Here is a 15,062-nt window from a genome sequence, read left to right as displayed (position 1 = left end):
GGTTTAGAGCTTGCAATGCAGCAGTTTTATAGAAGAATACATGGTCCGTGGTAATAGCTGTGCAGCCTCATGCAGGCAGAAGCTCTGACTGTGTGGCTGTTATTACTGTATATCTCATTACGCCATCTGCTCCCTGCACGCTGCTCTCAATCTGCCGGTACATCTTACTTTAAAGCAGTTGTTTTCTGCTTGAAAGTCATGACACTCTGATGGATCACAAGATGACTGTGCACATTCTACACACTCAGGTTTTTAATGAACAACAACAACAACCAAAAAATAGAAGAAGAAGTTAAGTGAACAAAAATAAAATAGTTAGTTTTGCACCAGAGGGATCCAGAGCTGGAACGTTTTATTTGGAGGTGCATCAAGCCAGAGAAGCAATGGAGCCATTGCTGGGATTGGTTTTTTCCCTGAGGACAATTGACCTGATGATGCCTGAGGTGCACAGCGATCTAGTTAAGACACCCGAGGCCTCCTTTACTCTTGACTTTGTAAAAAAAAAAAAAAAAACGAAGACACACAAATTACGGTCTCTACAGTGGATCTTAGTAAGGAGCCCAGTGGACAGTTTGTGTGGGAAGAGGTACAGTATGTAGCCGGCTACCTAGAGAGAGGGCATCTGGCTTGGCTCACTGATAACTCCCTCACAGCCCAGAGAGCGGCCGTGAGTCAGGTGCTCATGCAAACACAACACTACCATGGGAACCAGGAGAATGAGTGGGAAATCAGAGTGAGGGAGGAAAAAACAAAAACACCAAACGATAAGCGTCTTTTCTCCAGTGTGTTTTGCTACTTCTGCTTTTCCTTCATAAAGCCTCTTTTCCTGACTCTCATGTGGGAACTGCTTCCTTGTGACATTGGATTTATTGCTACGACTTCCATCCATTCCTGCCCACAAGAGGCTTTGGGCTGAAAAAACAAATAAATAAATAAAAGAATGTGATGCACAGTTTTCTTGAAAAGGACAAGTGTCAAAAATAGCAACAGACTGGAAAAAAAAAACAGGATGAAAAAATAGAAGGAGACTAATTCACAACACTTTATGCTAAGTGGTTCCTTGTATCTATTACACAACCCAAAAGGTCAGCCAACTCAGCTGATTTAAAGGCTAACACACCATCATTGTTTCCTCACAGGCAGCCAAAGAAACATTTTATGTCAGCTCAGTATTTGTTTTCACTGTGAACTCATTAAAAAATGACGCATTATTATGATTTCCCACTAGTAGATGTGCTGATGAAATTAAACTCTTGGTTGAAAGGAAGGTTTAATAATCAGCTTTTAAGAAGCTTTGGTTTCTTTCTTCAAAAAGACATTAAAATAATATGGAGCAAAAACTCAAGAAGATCTGCGGCCAAATTAAGCCACCGGTCTGTTAGAGCAAGTTCATGTTTCAAATCTGCAAGTCAAAAATCATTAGAATGAAATGGCAGTGGAACAAGAGAAACTCCGTATTTGCTTGCCTCAATATCACAAATCTGTTTTAATCTTGCCATTAAAAAAAAATTCATTTAATGCATTTTAATGGTAACGATAAAATGAAATTGCTTTTAATGTGGGGCAAAAGAAAAACAGATCTATACCTGCAGCTGACTTAGTCATTTAAATAATAATCTCATGCCCACAGCTCTGATCGTCAGTCAGGCCCAATAAATATGTGTAACACATGGAAAGTATTAAAAGTACAGATAATACACAGCCTCATAACAGACAGTGACTCATTCATGGTGGCTATATTGTGCAAATGCACACTATTTCTAATAGTGCTAACGCTTCAGAAGAGGGCTCATCAAAGATGTGTGGTGGTGTCATTAGCTTGACAAAATCAACCTATTAAACAGCGCTAATTTTGGGTAAGCATGGCTAATGTCATTATGTCATGGTGTGGTGAGATACAGATGTATGGTCTAGGTGGACGCACACACGTGTATTTGTATATATATATATATATATTTACATACAGCTGTTTGTTTTTTGGAGTCTGTACTGGTTTGATGACTGCACTATAATATAATTATCAAACAAACAGAAAAAGAATTGTTCATTTATCCCCTAAAATTACTTTTATTTACATGTTTTATTCCTGTTCAATCACTGATTTCCTTAAATAAATAAAAGGTTATGTTTCACCATAAAATACACAAAGTGTTTGATTGCATTTGTGGCAAGTCAAGTTCGCAAAAAAACAGGTCCAAATATTAAATTTACAGATGTGGCAGAAATCTGAGCTGACAGACATAACATGGATCTCAGCCCTGGCATGATGCGAGGCTGTAATACAGAGAATAAACTGAGAGATTAAAGTAGCCACTTTCTGAATGCTTTACAGACACAGTTACAAATATAAACCACACTTTGTGTGTTTTGTTTGTGTTTGGATGATCTGATTTGTTCTGTCTTCATGTGCAGATCTGTAGGTTTGTATTGCTAAGCCATATAACACATTTATCCGGCTGCACACATGGAGTGTGATATGACAATCCTGTCCTCCCTCTGTTGTGCCAAAGAGGGTGGAGTTTTATCCTGGCATGGTGGCACCACTCTGTCTGTTATTCTGCTGGTACATCTGTCAGCATGTCCTTGAGGACTGGATGTCTGGAGGCGACAGTGTGTATAACACAGCACCCACTATTTTACTTTTATTTTGTGTCACTAGAGATAGGAAAGGGCCTAACGTGCTGCATGAACTGAATGCTGCAGCAGGCACCTTTACATTATAGTGGCACATTGTGTGTGGTGTGATTGTGGCATGGTGGCACACCTGTCCCATTCAACACTTACGACAGGACCGAAGGGCCTCAAGAAGACTAATTCCTGTACAATACAATATTTATTTGTATTTTTACTGAGCCACATGCAATTGAGCTAAGATAATAGGCAAGGCTTTTAAAACTAAGGAGGGAATTAACTTAAGTTTAATTCACAGTAGCTCAGTGCAAGAAACACAAACTTCCCACGTTTAATATGCTGAATAATATGTTTTCTTTGTAAATGCGTCACAAATGAAGAAGCTGTCAGAAAAGTAAATGATGAAATCAAAGGATATAGCAATGACTGGATCCTCAAGTGTTTAAATTAATTTCATTATTCCAACTGTGGGTATTTAATTTGATCAATGTGAGAGAAAAAGTGCTGGACGGTCATTTTGACAGTTTAATGGCAATACGCATGCTGTAATTCTGAATAAATTGAATAGAAAACTTTAAAACAGAAGATAATTAAAAATTAAAATTAAAGGATGATGTAAAACGGCTATGATGAATGCTGTAATTCATTGCGATGCTTGATTAAAAGTGGGATAATCCGTTGCTTTATAAAAGGGATCAAATTAAAAATGCTCTCTTCAATGTTGTCAGTAATCCATTGCTCTGACCTTTCAGGCAAAATAGTAAAAAAAAAAAAAAAAAAAGAAAAGAAAAATAAATCGGATTAAAAAAAATTAATAAAAAAAGTTTATCTTTGTTGTATTTTGTGTAACATTTTGCAAAAGACAAACACATCTCCCACTGTTTTCTTTATTTCTGTTGATTTTATATTAACGTGTTGTACTCTAGTGATCGGTTTTCGATTGCTGATGCCTCATTCAGGATGAGAACATTGGACCTGACTGACGCCATGTTGTCCCCAAACAGGTAAGAGCTAAACTTATTCTACCTTTGACTTTGTGGATACGGTTTTTTTAAATGTCATAAGACACGGGGAGGAAACTATCAGTTTGTAGAATAACTTTTAGACCTGAATTTAGCGGGCTAATGTGAAATGTCGCGTTGCTTTAGCTTGTTTGCTAACCGTGTCGTGCTAAAGTCGCCATTTTTTTTTAATGTCGGTTTGATTAAGACTTGTGCCTCAATTTAAGAAATGCGTCATTGTTGTAATATAAAGAGCCAAAATAGTTTATATTTGTTAGCTCAAAAGTGGCTATGCAAAGTTTATATCCGGCATTTTGGTGATTCATGGACACCTGATTCATTGCTTATCAAACTGTGATTTCACAAAAGTCTTTTTTTTTTTGATGCTGATAAATTTTTTGGTTTTTTGTTATAATTGCCTAAAAGGACATTGTTGTGCTTTGAAAATGGGACGTACATAGATTTGGACATTTTGTAAATATGTTAGTGTAATGTTTGTGTTTTTCTTTGTATTCATACAAAGATAAATACTTTAGGGGAGAAGCAGCACGGTGTTGCAGATACTCTCACACAGCTGTAATTGTAACTAATAGTGCTAAACAACCTTGTTTTTGTTTTTATGGTGATAAGCAAGTCTCAGTGGAAAGTAAACAAACTCATTTGATGAATGAACAAATAAATGAATGGTTTTTCAGGTCTCTAAAAAATAAATTTTTTAGTTTTATAAAGAAATTGTCACACTTAAACAAAGGTGCTTGACAGTCTTTTATTTATCATATCTAATAGATCAAGACTCCTCTATAGTACACGAGAACGTCTTTTTAACCCCATGAGAACTGATGCAATGGTAGCCGAATCAAGGCATCAGCTATAATGGTCTCCAAGTCCAAATCCCAGGCATTGAATGTTCAGACCCACCGCCTCCACAATAGTCAATAAAATCTTAACATGGGTAGTACTGGAGTACATTATGAGTTGACTTATTTCAGGACAGACGCCACCTCCTTACTCTGGAAATGGGAGTGATGCAGAAAGGGAGATGGATATACGGTGTAATTTAAACACATTATTAATGTTTATGACATCTAGTCCATTACAGCTCATTGGATTTTACAGCAGAGTATCAATGACAAACGGTTTACCCTTAAAAATGAATATATTCTTTTACTCAATAGTTCTGAGTTATAAATTTATGCTACATGAACATGTGACTGATTTGGTGACACCCGTAGGGTGCAACAGAGACAGTCCCTTATGCATCTTATTGTTTTATGTCAGACAAGGCGTATTTGTTCTTCAATAAAATTGTTTGCTGACACATGTAAGCATTTCACTTATCAGGTCATGTTGACTGTAAATCCAGACGAATAGTTGAAGATGATGGGATCTGTCATGCTGCTTGAGATCTGGCTGTTATTGTTATATACAGATAAATAAAAGTCTGCATGTGTGTTAATATTGTTGGCTTTTTTTTTTTTTTTTACGTAATTTCATGCCCCTTTCTTTTCTCTCTTAAAAAGACTCAGATCTGCTATGTGTAATTGCACAGCATATCGCACTCTTATGGGAAAATATTTTTTGGCTTTGTAATGTGCACTTACATAATAACAGGTTGCTGCTTTTTTGGTATCCAATCGACTTTTTTGGAATAAGCGGAAGCCTTTTGTACCTGACTACAACCTCTCGATGTGGTAATGCCCACCCACGTTATCAAGAGGTCAATACTCTCTTTCTCCCTCTCCCTCTCCCTGTCTGCTTGAAAAATGACAGTATGAAACAATGCAAAAATAGTGTATGGTTTCATAATGCCACAAATCCCCCTGTCTAAATTATATTCAGAAGTGAATACTCAGAGGGCACGAGAGCTCCTTTACAGATTCCACTTGTCAGCACTGTCATGATAATGAGAGTGTCTATTTTGTATACAGATTTTATACTGCTTTGGCGATCGTCTATACAAATGTCACAAGAACGCTTTTGCCTCATGTTTAAATGAAACCTTTCACACTAGTTAAAAAGACAAAAAGAGGGACCACACCACACACCAGTGAGCAAAGGATTCAAATTCGCAACAGCAATAGTTGCATGCTTCCTCACGTTGTTGAGCTTTCTGATGAAGACTTCTGTAGACTATTAGCTTTTTATTCCTACAGAAACAGCCACTGTCTCCGTCCATTTATTTTCCATATTCCTGTCTCAGTTTTGCCACATACATGTTGGGAACAAGACTCTCGCTGTACTATACAGTAAGCTCAGTTTCTCCCGTCTGGGACCAACTTGAGACTGATTCAAGCCTTCATCTCCCTGAGCTCTTAAATGACAGTGATAGATGATGCAGTCATTAGAAGCAATGGAGCTCGTCTGCTGGCCCTATTTGCTGATTTTCTATGACCTTAACCTCCTTTTTTCACTCCATACAAGGCACAGGACACCACTGTAACCCCTCTGCAAACCTCTCAAGTCAATGCAGCCCTGTAGTGCTTTGTTTATAGCTACCAATTTTGAGGATCGCAATCTGAGCTTGAAGTGGATCATATATGTTTCAGCTATATGATTAGGCAGGAATCAGAAGGAAGTCAAAATGAATGCAACTAGCCTGAGCCAAACATGATTAAATAAGAGTTTGGGGACCAGGGGGTAGCATCAATATGCTCAGCAGAGAGGGGGGCAGATATACTTGGCTTGGGCAAGTAATCCATTCTCCTCTGAGAGCAACCTCTATTCTACATCCCTTTAGATTATATAAAAGGAGACCAACTCCTACAGGAAAGGAGACCAATGCTACAGGAAACAGATGAGGGATAGGACCTTGATTTGTCAGCCCTGGTGCAAAATATGACTTGGCAATGAAGAGGACCTTGGTAGGAAATTGTCTTTGTGGTTCTTGTATTCCCATCAGAGAAAGAGAGAGAGACAGGGATCATTATACTTTCTTATCTCAAGGCTCCAAATTGAATAAAGCCTGAAGCCAGCATTGCTTTACATATCAGTGGCTTTAAAAAGAAACCCCATGGGCCTCACTAAGAAGGTCTGAAAGATCTTAAGTGTAATGCAGTGCAATGTTTTGTATCCATGCACAGTAATAATGAGCAGAAGGTTGCCAACAATAAATCATGCTGTAGGTGTCTACAGAACACCGTTTGCATATTAGATGATGCTGGGTGATGATCCAGGGGCATCATCATCGTGTTGGTTGCCAGTGAACCCAGAGTGCCAATGTTTCCAGCTCAGGGTAATTCTAAAAACAAAGTTCTGTTCACAACATAGCTTAAACATGATGTTTGTTGAACTGCTGCCTACAGCTTTTATTTTGTTAGCTGTCCTGATGAATGTTAGTAGTGCAACAGAAGGTTCACCTGTCCGTAAAATATAATCGGTACTCTTATCTATTGCCTTAGGATCATGGTGGCGCGCCGCCTGTATTGGTTCTCGCCGAGTACTCTGGCTACCTCTAACATTCAAAAAACATGCATATTTATGTAAATTCATGACTCTGAATTGATTCCAGATGTCTCTATATGTTGGCCTATTGACAGAGTAGCACCTTTTCCAGGCTGTTTCAAGTCCTCGCCCAATGTCAGCAGGGATTGCCCCCTCCCCCCGGACGGATGAGTGATAGGATGAATGAATGATGATGAATTCTGAAGCACACACTACTGCCTCAGTGTTAGCTGAGAATGACAGGCTGTTACTCTGGGTCACTTTCAGTTTCCTTGCTTCACCAGTCAGCATTACCTCTGTGTAATCAGTGGTGATGGACAGATCTTGGCGTGGGCATCCTCCACTTCCAAGGAAGACTCACTCTGTCTTGTCCAGACAGAGGGTAGGCTTTGGCAGTGCCTTGACATCCACTGTGGGATGCGGGCCATGTAAGCGTTGACGCATGTCAAATGGTGGAAAATAAGTGTAGCAGGGTGTCGGCAGCATATCAGCGGCAGGGGAAGCCTTTGCAGTGTATGATAACAGCAAGTCTTCTCATCCCAGCAGGTGTGTGTGCTAGGCACTCAAATCCTTTACAGGTCACCTACTCAAACGTCAGCTTGTGTGCAGAGTGACAAGTGTAGCTGTTTCCATGGCAGTGTTTCTCAAATAGTGGGGTGTGCCCCCCTCCCCAAGGGGCCCTGTGACCCCGGGGTACAGGCTTAAGCTAACATCTTAGCTTTTTCATTGCTGCAGCAGTAGCGCTTTTTTGTGGCGTGCCATTAAATGGTGGGAGATGTGTCTAACCCCTAACCCAAATAAATTAAGGTGGCACTTACAGACATTACACCCCAGTCATGCTGATAAGCTGCTTGAGTTTTGCCATTAATCCTGCGAAAGGCTTCATCATTTTGTTTAATTTCAAATTTCTAAAAACTATTTGTCCTATTTGATTTTCTTTTTGTAGGTTAAAGTGTTTTATTTATATCATGTTGTGGCAACACCGGACAGGGAAAACAGACGAAAGGGGAAAGAAAGAAAGAAAAAAAAAGGTTAAAGTGTTTTATTTATTGTGCTCCTGAGGTAATGATGCTGATTAATTGTATTTATTCACGTTTATTTTGCAATAACAGATAGTCCAAGCAGTTGTTGCTCTAAGTTTGTGTTATAACTTATTTATTGGAGATGCAGCAATTGCATTCATCTTGTTGGTTGAAAAGTATTTAAGTTTACTTAAATTTACTTTATTAAGTTTACTTAAGTTTACAAGGATTTAACTTTGTTGAATTTCATGCAAATTGATGCACTTGTAATCTTCTGAAAATGGACGCAGACTGAAAAACAGGGTTAATATAACTAATCCTTTTTTAAGTGGATCTGTATTTCTTTTTCACTTTAGTTTTCTTAAATTTTAATATGCCTATAATGTTATGCAGAGGTGCACTTTTAACAAGTTTATAGACAAACACAATACTATAGGATTACTAGCATAATAATTTAAAACTACAATACTTATAGTAGTTGAGAGGACTTTTACTGCTTCATGGCAGGGGGCGTAACAGAAAACAATTGAGAACCGCTGTTCTGTGGCAACACACACAGACTGGTAATGAATATATTTAAACACAGTATATAAAACAATGCCTGTAGGTGGTAACTATAGTGGAAATGTTATTTTGTACTAAAATTTAATCAGAACTTTTCAGAATTTTTCCACAACTTGTAAAAACTCAGCTCTGAACTCAAAGAGAGGCAAAACTGTGTTTTGTTTTGTTTTTAATCACTTCAGCAGTAGGTTATAATGCTACGATTTAAGCATTTCTGCCAATTTCATATATAATTCACATAAGAATTGCAATTCTCATTCACTGTGATTCAGAATCAATGTAGAATGTCCCAAAATCGATTAAAAAAAAAAAAAAAAAACGTCCACTACGCGAAAGTCACCACATTCATTAATTTATTTATTTATTTATTCATGGGTTGGGGGGTTTTGCATTATTAGTGACCCCCCATGGAGCATTTACCAGACAGATATGTCGGCCAGTTCTGTGCTATTCCATGTTGACAATGAATTCTATTTTTTCGTGATCGCGGCTTTTATAGAGCCCTATTTACCAAATGCCTGGGAAGACCAAGCTTGACACGAGCTTCAGTGTACAAGGTTTGCAAAATGAGGAACCCATGTTTAACTGCACATTTATTTATTTTTTTTAAGAGACACTTATATTTTTGTAACTTAAGCAACATGTGATATTGCTTTGATACAAAAAATCCATCTAAGCATGGATAAATGTTTAAAACTTAATAAATGTGAAAAAGACACTTTCATGTCTCCATTTTTCCTTCTGTTTTGGAAAGCAGACTAGAGTAGATCATGAGGATCCTTTGCACACCTATAGATTGAAGCAGAAATCATTATGAATCAAATCGTTTTGAATCGAATTGTGAGATCGTAAAAGATTCCCACCCCTGAAGTCCAGTGAATAATGGCCTAGACTGGTATTGTGTACCAGCTGGGTGTTTGTGTGAGAGTTGTCAGACTTATTGTTCACTTGTCACAATTTTTTCCTCAGTGTTTAAGTCCTTGCTGCTGGAGTGTCAAACTTGTTAGGTGGTGGGAGCCACAGTCAGCTGTCAAGTAAGCTCTGATGTCAGAGTGGGAATTACATCTCTTTTTTCCAAGTGCTCCTACCAGATGAAGAAAGCCCATCGCTGCAAAATCTGACACACATGACAGCGTGCAGGTTCCAGCTCAGGTGCTGGAATAAAATACCTAAATACAATGGCTAGTAAATGACATTCACTCTCCTGCATAGCACATAACTTGGAGAGTGACAATATTGGGTTCAAATCTGAGACCAGTTATTTCAGCAGTATCAAAATCCTAACGTAAACACTATATTAATCTACATACGTTTTAATTAGCTTGCTGGCCTGCTGATCCCCAAAACTGAAAATGTTGTTGATCATGTACATTTAAATGTGCTGTGCAATTTTGTATTCAAGACCAAGCTGCCACAATTGCACCTCAGGGGCTGTTTTTTTGTTGTTGTTGTTATTTTTTTCTGTAAGATTCGGACAAAACAGCAGACAAGTTTAGTTGTCTCTGTGGAGTGGCAAATGTCACTATTTACACCCATTTAACCTCTTCCAAACTATCAGTTTTAACACCTTGTTCATCTTAACCTCTGGCTCTTTGTCTTCCATCTGACTTTTGTTTTCTGTTTATTTTGTGTGTGTGTGTGTGTGTGTGTGTGTGTGTGTGTGTGTGTGTGTGAGAGAGAGAGAGAGAGAGGAATGAGTGAATGCATGTGTATTGGTCTCAGAGGAGTGTGTTAACCCAGGGGTACAGAGGCAGAGAGGAGCAGCTGGAGATCCACTCTCCCTTGGTTCTTGTCCCAATTAATTAGCATGGACGTAGACATATGGACACACACGCATGCACGCACACACACATTAATATATAAGTATAAACACACACTCAGTTTACAACAGTAGACTATATTATGAACTCTTAACTGCTGGGTTTTCAAAAGCCAAACTTTCTCAACTTCAGGGCTGAAAACAGCTTGTCAAACAGCTGGATAGTTGATGATTTAGGCAGGAGTTAATTTTCTCCTCCTCTGAACATAGAATGAGGGCGGTTAGTGCATCACAACTAAGACTTTTGACAGTAGAGACTTCTAGACTGTATTGGTCGATATGAAGCTTGTATCTCTAAACCTTTGTTTTGCTACTCAAAGGTCTGAGCTGCCTTGCTTTCCTAATTAGAGAAATATCTCTGAACTATGGTCTCTTTTATGCTCTGCTGCCCTAAAGACAGTTCTCCATGCATTTATCTCATTTATTCCTGCCTAAACTAGAGTTGACTCAACTGGTCTGAAATGTAGCCTCAGGGCTTAACAAATTCAAGGAAATATTATATTTATCACTCAGATCCTGGCCTCCTTCTACTGGCTAATGATTAATTTTGAAATCATATTTAAAAAATTGATAACCCTCAATGCAGATGAAAATCTAGGCATAGCCCCGAGTCATTCAACCCAGGCTCGTAGCTCCTGTGGGGAGTGGGCAGATTACACCCTGAAGCTAATTGACAGATTTGTCCCTCCCGCTATATTTTAGTATTTCAGTTTGCTTCATGCGTATCAGAGTGAAGACACGCCCACAGGTCTGTGTAACATTCATCAAAAATGGTAAAGCTCTTAACGTTCCATGCTAGAATATTTTGTACTTGCTTGTTACCCAATCACTTCACCTGCTTCTGCTTTTGCTCGTATTATACATTTTAAAGCCTTTAAACAAAAATCTTACAGCAGGTTGAACAGCAGCCTCCTGACAACTGGGAGAAGCGCACTTTTGTTTGTTTTGTTTGGATGAATAACATGGAGAAAATCTTGTGCAACTAGGAGGAATGAAGAGAATATACATGGCCGTGCACGGACTGTTATTTGTTCAGAGTTCGTGCAGTTGGTGCCCTTGCAGTTTGGAGAGCCTGCCTGGACTTTAATTCTGTCCACAAGGATGGAGTAGCATAACAATAGAAATTAGTTAATTCTCTGTGATGCATAGACAAATGTGGCATGATCTGGATCTTCGTTAATGTGCAGCATATGTTCGGCAGCGCGTTGTGACCCCAGCCTTATGACGTGGGAACTGTCATTGCCCGAGGGTCGGCATTCGAGTGAATGGTGCAGTTGCTTTTGGATAACTTCATTCTAGCCTCGAAGCAAATTAACATATTCCCATTTCTCAAAAAAATACCTTTAAATCCTGTCTGCAACACCTTTGCATTTTTTCCCTGAAGACGAATGAGCAGTCATTAGTGATAGTGACCAGAGTGAGTACCAGAGTGGGGCTAATTATTAGGAGCATTGCCTGAAGTAATGACCATGTTGGCAAAAGAATCCAAAACGGGTGCTTTTTCTCTGTCATGATTTTTGCACTATATCCATTATTTTTTTGTCTTCTTGGTAGCTGCCTCAGGAAGTTGACAGTCTGTGTGTTTCTCATTGCAGGTTGGCAGCCTTACTTGATTGAGTGCTGTATAAATAAATATATAAAAGAACAGATAAAGACAATAAAGCTGAGGGAATCAGTGAGGTATTCTACTAGAGAGTTTTCCAGCAGTTAAGCCTGATCAAGCTTTACTTGGCAGTGAGAAATTGTTACGGCAGAATGCGAACACGACTTTCAATTTTACACTTGGTTACAACTAAATATTGCAAAAGAAGAACCAATCGGGTTTATTTTAGGATTTTTAAATATATAATCTTAACACAACATATTTGAACATCATACTTATGCAGTAAAAAGTTGGGAAGATATTAGTAATTTAGGTTGGTGCTCAGACTAAGTTAATAGATATATTTGCGGTAATGTGAGTCAGAAAGTGTTGAAAATAGTTTTGTCAGTCTGTCTGAAGACTTCGAATACAATGAAATGAATTCACAGTTATGTTTCAGTCTTGAATGGCTACCTGTAACTGTTGGGAAGACTTGGTATTGATGCATATCAGATTTCCCAGGTTTCTGTTTGGGATCAGTATAAGCTGTCGGAGAGGGGGAAAGAAAGAGACCGACTGTGCACAGAACAGGAAGGATTGAAATTGAGAGGTAGATGGAGAGAATACGTTTTGACCATCAGTACATCAGGATGGAGTGGAGAGTAGAACAGGATCTATTACACAGGTTCCCTGCAGGGAGTCTGGGCCAAGGGAACCCCTTAACCTCAGCTGAGCTCACTGTATCGAAACAGTGGCTAATAAAACCTCAGCTGCAGGGGCATATAATGTTCTGATAGCCCAACATCAAAGGCCTGCTGTCAGCTGTAGCTGGTTTATCCATTAATTAGACTTAGAGTAGGAGGACCACTATTCGAAAAATAGAGATAGGCTGTCATATTCCTTGGCCAATTAACTTTGCGAGAGGAATGCTGCTGTCAGAAGAATCATTGAATTTAAAATATGAATGAGCTGGGGCTCCAGTCCACATAATGACAGTGTCACAGGGATTCAGCCCTTTTTGGTGCTGCAGTTCAGTTCAGTTGGTTGGGACCAAGTTGTCAATTAACTATTTAAAATGTGACAGCAGCTTCTTAACGATTAACGAGAAATTGTTCATTTGCTTATTGCCTTAGCAGTACTCGAAATACTTTTTTCAGCCAGGTTGCCCCACTTCCAAGTTATCGATTTCTTCAAATCAATACAATTAACCATCATCTTTTCTTTTAACTAACTACTTATGTTATCACGTGGTAAACAGAAAAGCTCTCAAATACCATTTTATTCAAAAATGCTTCCTTCACATCTCTTCAGACTCTGAGCCTGAAGAACTACTACTACTCCACTCAGACTGGGCCTGGCCCTCCCTCCATATAGTGTGGTTCTTGGTCTTCTGGTTGTCTTACTCGCAGACCACCACCAGGCAATGGCATTGCCTGGGCCGCTCCTTGTAGTGACTGGCGGATAGTTAATTGGATTAGCCCCATCAGCGAGCACGCCCAGTCTAGGTGCAACATCAAAGGGCTGCCGCTGTGGGAGCGACATGCAGCGGCGCCACTTCTGCGAGTTGTTACGTGCGCCTTGTTCTTGTGTTTGCGGATCATGTTCCCGACTGGCTGTTGCACAGCTAACATTAGCAGCTGGGGGAAAGCGGTGTCCCCCAACGCAGTTGCGCCGCGTAATAACATTTTGCTTGGCGCACCTGCACAATCGTATTTCGAGCACTGCTTAGGAAGCAATAATTTGCTATTATTACAACAGTTTTAATTTCAGTCTTGCTCAAGCACTGCCGTTAAGATCAGCAGAGCCACTAGTGAGACAGACAGTTACTCTAAACTAAAGAGAGAGGAGTGGAGCATCTGTGTCTTCCTGCACAAAGGGATCTAACGGCCAGTAGACCCATAATTTCTTCTGAAATGACTTTCTCTGAGTGTACACCCTACATTTTCCAGAAATTTCTAGAGAAGAGAAGTAAGCCACATTTTCTCTTGTTGACAAAAAATTACAGCCAAGGTTTCAAGATTTGGATGAGACGAGACTTTATTGAGCCCACTTGGAGACTGTACAGACAGAAACTGAATAAAATTAAAAATGATGACAGACCAAATAAAGAATACTACTGTGTATATATATGTATATATATTTACCACCCACAGTCTTATACAGAGGGTAAGAGGGGTTATCTCCTCTTACCCACCTCCACCACAGACTCCAGACAAAACCCCAGCACAGAGCAAGTCCTTTTCACCAGTTTGTCAATCTTGTACTTGTCCCTATCAGTGCATACACCTCCCCAGCAGACTACAACATAGAAGATGGCAGATGCCACTACAGTGTCATATATTGTCCTTAACAGAGTCCTGCAGACACCAAAGGACCTCCTCTCCTCAGCAGGTGGATTTGACTTTGTCCCTTCTTGTATAGGGCATCTATGTTAGTGGCCCCGTCCAGTTTATTGTTTAGATAATACTGTCTCAGTGTCTTTTCCTTGGATGTTGGATGACTTCCTACTAAAATCTATCACCAACTCCTTAGTCTTGTTGGCGCTGATGTGGAGAGCATTGGTCTCAAACCAGCCGATTAATGTGTCCATTTGAGGCCAAGATATATTTTTGTAAAAGACACAGACCACATCCTCATCCCGAAACATTAAGGGTGTAAGTTTGAGGTTAAAAATTCAAACTTCTCACCCAGTTGGTTAAATTAAGGGCTTGGTATTTGCCACTCATCTTGATGAAGTGTTACGGTTCAGGCTGAACTGAATTGAACATACTGTACCAAAAACAGACTGTGAAGAAACAGATGCCAGATGTAGATAATCTGCAGTAAAACGGAACAAGAGGCATGTTGTGATGTTTTAAAGGAATTGCCTACCACGCATTGGCTTGCTGTTTTGCTGTTTTTTATGGTTTTATGTGTTTTTTTTTTTTTTTTTTCTTTTGGTTGTGCTGTCAAATCAGGCTTAACTCCTTTGGATGTCTTCAACCAATGCACAATACTCCCAC

This window comes from Echeneis naucrates, chromosome 13 (genome assembly GCF_900963305.1).
Source record: "Echeneis naucrates chromosome 13, fEcheNa1.1, whole genome shotgun sequence".
Classification (NCBI taxonomy): domain Eukaryota; kingdom Metazoa; phylum Chordata; class Actinopteri; order Carangiformes; family Echeneidae; genus Echeneis; species Echeneis naucrates.
This window is presented reverse-complemented; position numbering follows the sequence as displayed.